The sequence below is a fragment of the Psammomys obesus genome, unplaced genomic scaffold (assembly GCF_907164565.1).
Source record: "Psammomys obesus unplaced genomic scaffold, mPsaObe1.curated_primary_1811, whole genome shotgun sequence".
NCBI classification, from domain to species: domain Eukaryota; kingdom Metazoa; phylum Chordata; class Mammalia; order Rodentia; family Muridae; genus Psammomys; species Psammomys obesus.
In genome coordinates, this window is record NW_026594083.1 from 4,303,655 (window position 1) to 4,312,526 (window position 8,872).

The 8,872-nt window shown below is 41.9% G+C and overlaps 1 non-coding gene across 1 annotated transcript; it reads left to right on the plus strand.

The window, feature by feature from the left end:
* The first annotated feature begins 5,354 nt into the window (after positions 1-5,354).
* Positions 5,355-5,495, plus strand: LOC129684641 (small nucleolar RNA SNORA48). The gene has a single exon (XR_008721371.1). It is a non-coding gene; the product is annotated as a small nucleolar RNA SNORA48 (small nucleolar RNA).
* The last annotated feature ends 3,377 nt before the right edge of the window (positions 5,496-8,872 follow it).

Sequence of the window (8,872 nt, forward strand, 5' to 3'; positions counted from 1 at the left end):
AAACCCATCAATGCAATCCATCATATAAACAAACTGGGAAAAAAAATTCTTCATCATCTCACTAGATGCCAAAAAGCATTTGACAAAATCCAACCCCATTCATAATAAAAGTCTTGGGGAGATCAGGATACAAGGCACATACCTAAACAGAGTAAGCACAATAAACATCAAACTTATAGCCAACATCAAACTGAATGAAGAGAAACTAAAATTAATTCCACTAAAATCAGGGATAAGGCAAGGCTGCCTAGTCTCTCTGTATCTCTTTAACATAGTACTTGAAATCCTAGCTAGAGCAATAAGACAGATTAAGGAAATGAAGGGAATACAAACTAGAAAGGAAGAAGTCAAAGCCTCACTATTGGCAGATGATATAATAGTATACACAAGTGACCCCAAAAATTCTACCAAGGAACTACTGCAGCTGATAAACAGCTTCAGCAAAGTGACTGGATAAAAAAATTAACAAATAAAAAAATAACTAAAATTTCAGTAGCTCACCTGTATAAAAAAGACAAGTGGGCTGAAAAAGAAATTAGGGAAACAACAACCTTTACAATAGCCACAAAAAAACCCAAAAAAAAACCAAAGTATCTTTGTATAACTCTAAAAAAAGCATGTGAAACACTTATATGAAAAATTGTCAAGTCTTTGAAGAAGATATCAGAAGATGGAAAGATTTCCCAAGCTCATGGATCATTAGGATTAACATACTGAAATCTGTATACCTAAAGAAGATAAACAAGAAAGAAGATCCAGGGTAAGATGATCAACCCTCACTTAGAAAGACAAATGGAATGGACAACGATGTAGGAGAAAACAAGTAACATGACAGGAGCCTACCACAGAGGGCCTCTGAAAGACTCTACCTAGCAGCATATCAAAGCTGATCGGAGACTCACAACCAAACCTTTGGCAGAGTACAGGGACTCATATGAAAGAAGGGGAGTTAGTATGACCTGGAGAGGACAGTAGCTCCACAAAGACCAAATACATCTGGGTACAGGGGTCTTTTATGAGACTGTATCTCCAACCAAGGACCATGTATGGATATAACCTAGAACCCCTGCTCAGATATAGCCCATGGTAGATCAGTATCCAAGTGGATACCCTAGTAAGGAGAACAGGGACTATTTCTGACATGAACTCAATGGCTGGCTCTTTGACACCCCCCTCCAAGGAAGGAGCATCCCTGGTAGGCCACAGAGGAGAATTTTGCAGGAAGGCCTGAAGATACATGATAAGCCAGGGTCAGATGAAAGGGGAGGAGGTCCTCCCCTATCAGTGGACTCAGAAAGGAGCAGGGATAACTTGAGGGAGAGAGGGTGGGATTGAAAGGGAATGAGGGAGTGGGATACCACTGGGATACAAAATTAATAAACTGTAACTAATATTAAAAAATAAAAAATTAAAAAAATGAAGAACATACTCTAAACATGTAAGAGTTTATTGTATTGGTTGAAGTTTTTTCATTAAACATAGCAGGAACAGAAATCTCCCACACATGTGTAAACTAAATAAGAGCATAATAAAAATGTAATAATGAAAATGTTAAAAAAAATTAAAAAATTGAGTACAGAGCTATACAGATAATTCTCTAAAGAGGAATATTGAATGGCAGAGAAACGGTTAAAAATATTCTTAATGTTCTCAGTCATTAAGGAAATGCAAATCAAAATTACTGTGAGATTCCATATTAAACCTATTAGAATGGCTAAGATCAAAGACTCAAGTGACAGTACATGCTAGAGAGGATGTTGGGAAAGGAGAATACTCCTCCATTGCTGGTGAGAGTACAAACTTGTACAACCACTTTGGAAATCAATCTGGCACTTTCTCAGAGAACTGAGAATAGTGGTACCTCAAGACCCAGCAATACCACTCCTGGGCATATACCCAAAATATGCTTCACCATACAACAAGGACACCTCCTCAGCTATGTTCATAGCAGCTTTATTTATAACAGCCAGAATTTGGAAACAACCTAGATGTCCCTCAACCTAAGAATGGATTTAAAAAAAGTTCTGATACTCCAACCAAGTACCATGCATGGAGATAACCTAGAACCCCTGCACAAATGTACCCATGGCAGTTCAGTATCCAAGTGGGTTCCATAGTAATGGGAACAGGGACTGTCTCTGAATTGTTTGGCCTGCTCTTTGATCACCTCCCACTGAGTGGGGAGCAGCCTTACCAGGCCACAGAGGAAGATAATGCAGCCACTCCTGATGAGACCTAATAGACTAGGATCAGAGGAAGGAAAAGAAGACCTCCCCTATCAGTGGACTTGGGGAGGGCATGTGCGGAGTAGGGTGAGGAAGGGAGAGATTGGGATGGGAGGAGGGAGAGAGCTAAGGGGGTGAATAAAGTGTAATTAATACAAAAATTTAAGAAAAGTTCTGGTGCATTTCTGCAATGGAATACTGAAAACAAAGAAAATTAAAACAAGGCTATTTAAAACAAGGAAATCATGAAATTTGCGAGCAAATGGATAGAACTAGAAAAGAACATCCTGAGTGAGGTAACCCAGACACACAAAGACACACATGCTCTATACTCATTTATAAGTGGATATTAACTGTATAGTACAGGATAACCATACTAAAATCTACAGACCTAAAACAGATAAATAACCAGGAGGACTCTAGGGAAGATGTTAATTCTCATTCAGAAGGACAATTAGGATAAATGCAGGAAGTGGTTGAAGAGAAGGAAGTGGACAAGGGCTTACCATAGATGTCCTCTGAAAGACTCCACCCAGCATAGGATTGAAACAGATAATGAGACTCCCAGCCAAACTGTGGCCAGAGCACTTATGAAAAGAGGTCCTGGAGGGTGGGTGGAATAGAAGGACTGGTAGTGGACAGGAACTCCACAAAGAGACCAACAAAGTCAACAAATCTGGGCCCAGAGACTGATGCACCAACTAAGCACCATGCTTGGAGAGGACCAAGACCCCTTGCTGAGATGTAACACATAAGCAGCTCAATATCCATGTGGGTTTCCTAGTTAGAGGAGCAGGAGCTGTCTCTGACATAGACTCTGCTATCTATTCTTTGGTCACTTCTCCCTGGCAGGGCAGCCTTGCCAGGCCACAGAGAAAGGAGATACTATAGTCCCTATGAAATAAAAACAAAACAACACCACAAAAACCAAAAACCTGTTGTTGGAAATAAAATGGTATTGGTATAAATATCATTTATTATTAACCGTATAATTATTACAATGGTATTATTTAATCTGTCATCACAATCAATAAGACACAAACACCTGTTAGATTTTATAACTGCCTTATTTACCTTGGGCTGGGCTGATATTTCATCCAGTAACCTCACCATCCTCCTTCCAGCCCCTATCCAATGCCATCCACCTTAACCATTCTTATCTGGGCTACCTTCCATCCATATTCTTATAGGTACTTGCTTGTATTCTTCATCTGGGCCTTTCCACTCCATTATTTGAGTCCTTCTTCTTGGCCCATCTCCATGTTAACCCATCTTGGCATCTGTCTATCTGTCTATCTCTTCCCCATGATTCTCCTGTCCTGAACACCTAGGAACCTTAGCCATGCCTACCTCCTTCTGCCCTGCCCAGGTACAGGCTTTTTTATTAACCAATCAGGAATAATATCTTAGGCAGGTTTATACAACAAGGATAGGGCATTAACCAGATCTTGAGGGCCAGTAATTGGTATCAAAATACAAGCATCAGAACAACCTTCACCAAAACCCCAATCCAGGGAATTATGTGGTGATGTTTGTCCAGTGTTACATCAAGAAACCACTTTAAGAAATTGGCAGTTTTCGTATTACCCATACGTGTGTATCAGTAAAATGCTCTTTACTCACATTCCCATTTTACACCCTCTTTGTCTTGCTCCTCTGTTCACCACTTTTTCATGCAGCAACTTGTTCTTCTCTATAAAACATTACACACTCTGCATCATCCACACTAAACTTGGCTCACTTTCCTGTCATGACCCTAGAGTTTACATTCTCTCATTATGAAAAACAGAATCTATACTGCTTCTTTACCATATAGAGTCTGTATTCACATCATATTTTTAAGCAATGGGCTTCATTTCAGTGCCCTTTTACCTCTGGTTACTCAGCAACAAGTGTGCTTTGCTCTTACTCTGTGCTCTTGTTAAACTATGAACTGAAAAAGGAATGTGTTTGTCTGTTCTATCATTATCATTTACACTAGTGATTTTTTTTATTTGTAGGTGATGGATGACTCATTAAGTAAACGAATGCATGAGGCACCACCTTCAAGAAATTGGAGGGGTTTGTTAGCACATAATAAATGTGTAAAACTACCCACAACTTTTATTGGTCAGATAAGCAGAACATACACAAGTGGCACAGTTAGTTAAAATGGTTTTCACATAAAATCTAGACAGAACCTCTGATAAATCTATTAAAATCATCTACATTGAACACTATAATTCTTCAAGGGCAGTGGAAAGTCAGTTGTGTTTCTGACAAGCCACAGGGTGTCCCTTAGGGACCTCTACTCATATTTGCTTGGGATCTGGACTTTTGTCACAGAAAATGATTTCAGAGTGCATCAAAAACGGTATTTTTAAAAAATAATAGTCCATAAACAAGTAGCTGGATGTGAACATCTCAAGAGAGCATGGAGCATATATACATTTAGCATGTGTGTGTGTCCCTACAGAGGCTTTCAATGTTATATTCTTCAACGAATGCAACCAGAATGGAAAATTAAGCAAAGTTTAAAAATTAGGTTGAAAAGCATGAGTTGCTTTTCTTGATTCTCTCGTGGTGGGCACTCATTTCTTTTGTGAGTGAAATGTTGGGGTGGTGTATGTTGTGTGTTATTTGTATTTACAGATGAGAGAAGAGTCCTAACCAAGTAAAGAAGTGAATGAAATTTTTGCTTTTTGTTTTGTTTTGTTTTTGCTTGACAATTGAAGTAGAGGGGCCCACTCTTCAATGGGCAATGCCATCCCTATGCAGGTAGGCTATCTAAGAAATGTAGCTAATGGAGGAGGTAAGCCAATTTCTCCATGGTCTCTGCTTCACTTCCTGCATCCAGGTTCTTATCTTGAGTTCCTGCCTTGATCATTTGTGTGTGTGACAATATATATATATGCAAACTCTCTCCCTTTCAGTTTTGGTGAGAACTTTGTTGAAAATTAATATTCTAATTTTTAAAAAGTGGATTGCAATAAAAGTTAATTTAAGTGATCTAATATTTTAAAATCAGGGGGCAGGGGATTAAATGTCTTGAACGAGTCCACTGCCAGGACAAATAAAAACTCCCTAATGACAGAGGCTATGGGAATGATACTTTAGGATCCCATGGAGGTTTAAGAACAATGAGACAACCCCTTTAGCAATGGGTAAAGAGACACCTTATTGGTAGTGTTGTTCTTATATCAGTCTGGGGCAAAGCAGATGGCAGTCCTTTGTTCATCCTGCCTGATGCCTGACCTGTGGCCAAAGATGTTTTAAGCCTAGGATATGTAAAAGTCAAATCAAATCAAATCCAGGAAGCATAGAATGGGAGGACGAAGACAGGCAGAGGCCTGTGTTCTTCCATGCTGCAGCGGAAGGGCTGAGAAAGACACCCACAGACTTGCCCTCTGCTCACTGCAGTCCATAGACACACTGAGCCATGCCTAGCGCCATGCAGTGCATGGAGCTGGAGATTCAAGTGTGGAGATGAGTGTGCTGTTTGTTATAAGTGGTCAACCCCTCCACCTGAGGTCATGGTGAGGTCCCAGCCTGAGCTCACTCTGAGGGTCATGTCTGTGTTCATATTACCACTAGATTATATGAAGATGTCCCTAGTCAGGACAGCCCCCCTGGACCAAGTAGATGTCCAGGGACTGTGCATAACCGGCCCTGCCCCTCACTGACTGCAGTGCTCTGGAGAACTGGCTCCACCTTCCACAGGTGGCAATAGTTCAGAGAGCAGGCCCTGCACCTCCCACAGACAACACAGTGTAGGTAGCCCTGGTGGCAGGGGTGTGGGTAAGCCAGCACCAGGGCCGTGAGTGTGGAAGAGCTGCCCCTACCACTCACCACACATGTACTCTGGGGTGACACAGAGGTATGACTGCCTCCCCTCACCACCTCCAGCTGCCCACAGTGTCATGAGTGAGGGAGAGCTAGCCTAGCCCTGACCCTCACCAGCTGGAGCATTCGGGAGAACAGCCCATGCACCTCTCCTTGGCAGCACAGTAGACCTGGCCCTGATGGGGAGGGAGGAGACAGCCCCAAGGATGAGAGCATGTATGAATCCCTGCTACCTGTTTCCTGTGAGATGCTGTGGGTGTGAGGGGTGACACCCTCTCCACTGCCCCCTCACAACCTGCAGCAGTTGGAAGAGCAGCATCCAAGAGTGTGAGAGTGGGAAAGCCGTCCCAGCCCCTCACAGGCTGTAGCACTTGGGAGAGTGGATACCAAGCCTTGACTGGGTAGCACAGTGGAGCTGGCTCTGGAAGCTGGGTTGTGGGGGAGCCAGACCTGAGGGCATGAGAACAGGAGAGCTGCTTCTGCCTCTTGCTGATGGCAAGGGGAGGTGGCCTACCTGGAGCAGTGCTGGAGAGCTTGCTGTCGCACTGACCAGCTCACAACCATGCAGGCCCAGATCCACAGTTCTGAATTGGCCCACCTATATGATCTACAAATGGTTGGGACACTTGAAAGGGTCAGTCCTGCTAATCCAAACCTGTGGGAGCTCATTGACACAGGACAACAGGGAAGAGTCCTAGAGTGAGGATCCAATATTGATGGTGTCACAGATGCCAGGGATCTCAATCCAGACCAATGACTCATTCCATTTTCATTTGCAAATGAGAATGTGTGTACAGAGTGACATACTGAGGAACACACTGTGAAACACTGCAGCTTCCAAAACAAGATATTTTCTATGCTTTGTTTTTTTTTTTTTCCTTTTGTTTGTTTCTGTGTGTGTGTGTTTATTTTGGGTGGGGGAGGTTGCAAGAGTGAAGGGTGGAAATAAAAGCACTGGGAGATGAGCAGGACTGAGATGCATAATGTAAAACTCAAAAGGAATCAATAAAAAGTTATTTTAAAAAGCAAATAAAAAAGAGACAAAGACCATCAAAGGAGGGAAATATATATACATGTATATATCCTATAGATATCCTCTGATCCTCTGACACTGTATATATATATAATATATATAAAATATATATTGATACATATTCAACATTTTTTATTTTTAAATGATTTCATACATTTAAAAATAAAATGTAGCTGTAGCCCTCTCCCTCTTTCCCTACCAATCCTCCCCTCCCTTCCTCATCTCCTCCCTGCCCCCTTCCTAGTCCACTGAGAGGGGGTGTCCTCCTCTCCTTCCATCTGGCCCTAGCTTCTCAGGTATCTTCAGGATGGTTGCAATGTCCTTATCTGTGTTCTAGCCAGGCTGCTCCTCCCTCGGGAGGCGGGGGGAGCTCATGAGTTCATGTCAGAAACAATTCCTGTCCCCCTTACTAGGGAACCCACTTGGATACTGAGCTAGCATGGGCTATGTCTGAGCAGGGGTTGTAGGTTATATCCATGCATGGTCCTTGGTTGGATAAACAGTCTCATAGAAGACCCCTGTGCTCAGATATATTTGGACCTTGTGAGGCTCCCTGTCTCCTCTAGGTTATATTAATTCCTCCTTCCTTCATATGATTCCCTACACTCTGCCGAAAGCTTGGTTATGAGTCTCAGCATCTGCTTTGATACACTGCTAGGCAGTCTTTCAGGTGCCTTCTGTGGTAGGCTACTGTCCTGTTACTTGTTTTCTTCTATTTCTAATGTCCATCCCTTTTGTCTTTCTAGATGAGGATTGATCATCTTACCCCTGGACCTCTTTCTTGTTCATCTTCTTTAGGTGTACATATCTTAGTATATTTTTCCTATCTTATAGGTCTATATAAGTGAGTATATACCATGTGTGTCTTTCTGCTTTTGGGATACCTCATTGAGGATGAATTTTTCTAGATCCCACCATTTGCCTGCAAAATTCATGATTCCTTGTTTTTAATTGCTGAGTAGTATTCCATTGTGAAAAAGTACCACAATTTCTGTATCCACTCCTCCGTTGATGGACATATGGGTTGTTTACAGGTTCTGGCTATTATGAATAAAGCTGCTACAAACATGGTTGAGCAAATGTCCTTTTGTGTACTTGAGCATCTTTTGGATATATGCCTAGGAGTGGTATAGCTGGATCTTGAGGTAGCACTATTCCTAATTGTCTGAGAAAGCACCAGATTGATTTCCATAGTGGTTGTACCAGTTTACATTCCCACCAGCAGTGGAGGAGGGTTCCCCTTTCCCCACAGCCTCTCCAGCATGCGTTGTCTCTTGAGTTTTTGATCTTAGCCATTCTGATGGGTGTAAGGTGAAATCTTAGGGTCATTTTGATTTGCATCACTCTGATGGCTAAGGATGTTGAACATTTCTTTAAGTGTTTCTCTGACATTCTCTATTCTTCTACAGAGAATTCTCTGTTTAGCTCCATACCCCATTTTTTAATGGGATTACTTGAATTATTGCCTTTGAACTTCTTTAGTTCTTTATATATTCCAGATATCAGCCCTCTGTCAGATGTTGGGTTGGTGAAGATCCTTTCCCAATCTGTAGGCTGTCGTTTTGTTCTAATGACAGTGTCTTTTGCTTTACAGAAGCTTTTCAGTTTCATGAGGTCCCATTTATTGATTGTTGCTCTTAGGGCCTGTGCTGATGGTGTTCTGTTCAAGAAGTTGTCTCCTGTGTCAATGAGTTCAAGGATCTTCCCCACTCTTTCTTCTAACCAATTTAGTGTGTCTGGTTTTATATTGAGGTCTTTGATCCACTTGGACTTTAGTTTTTTTGCAGGGTGG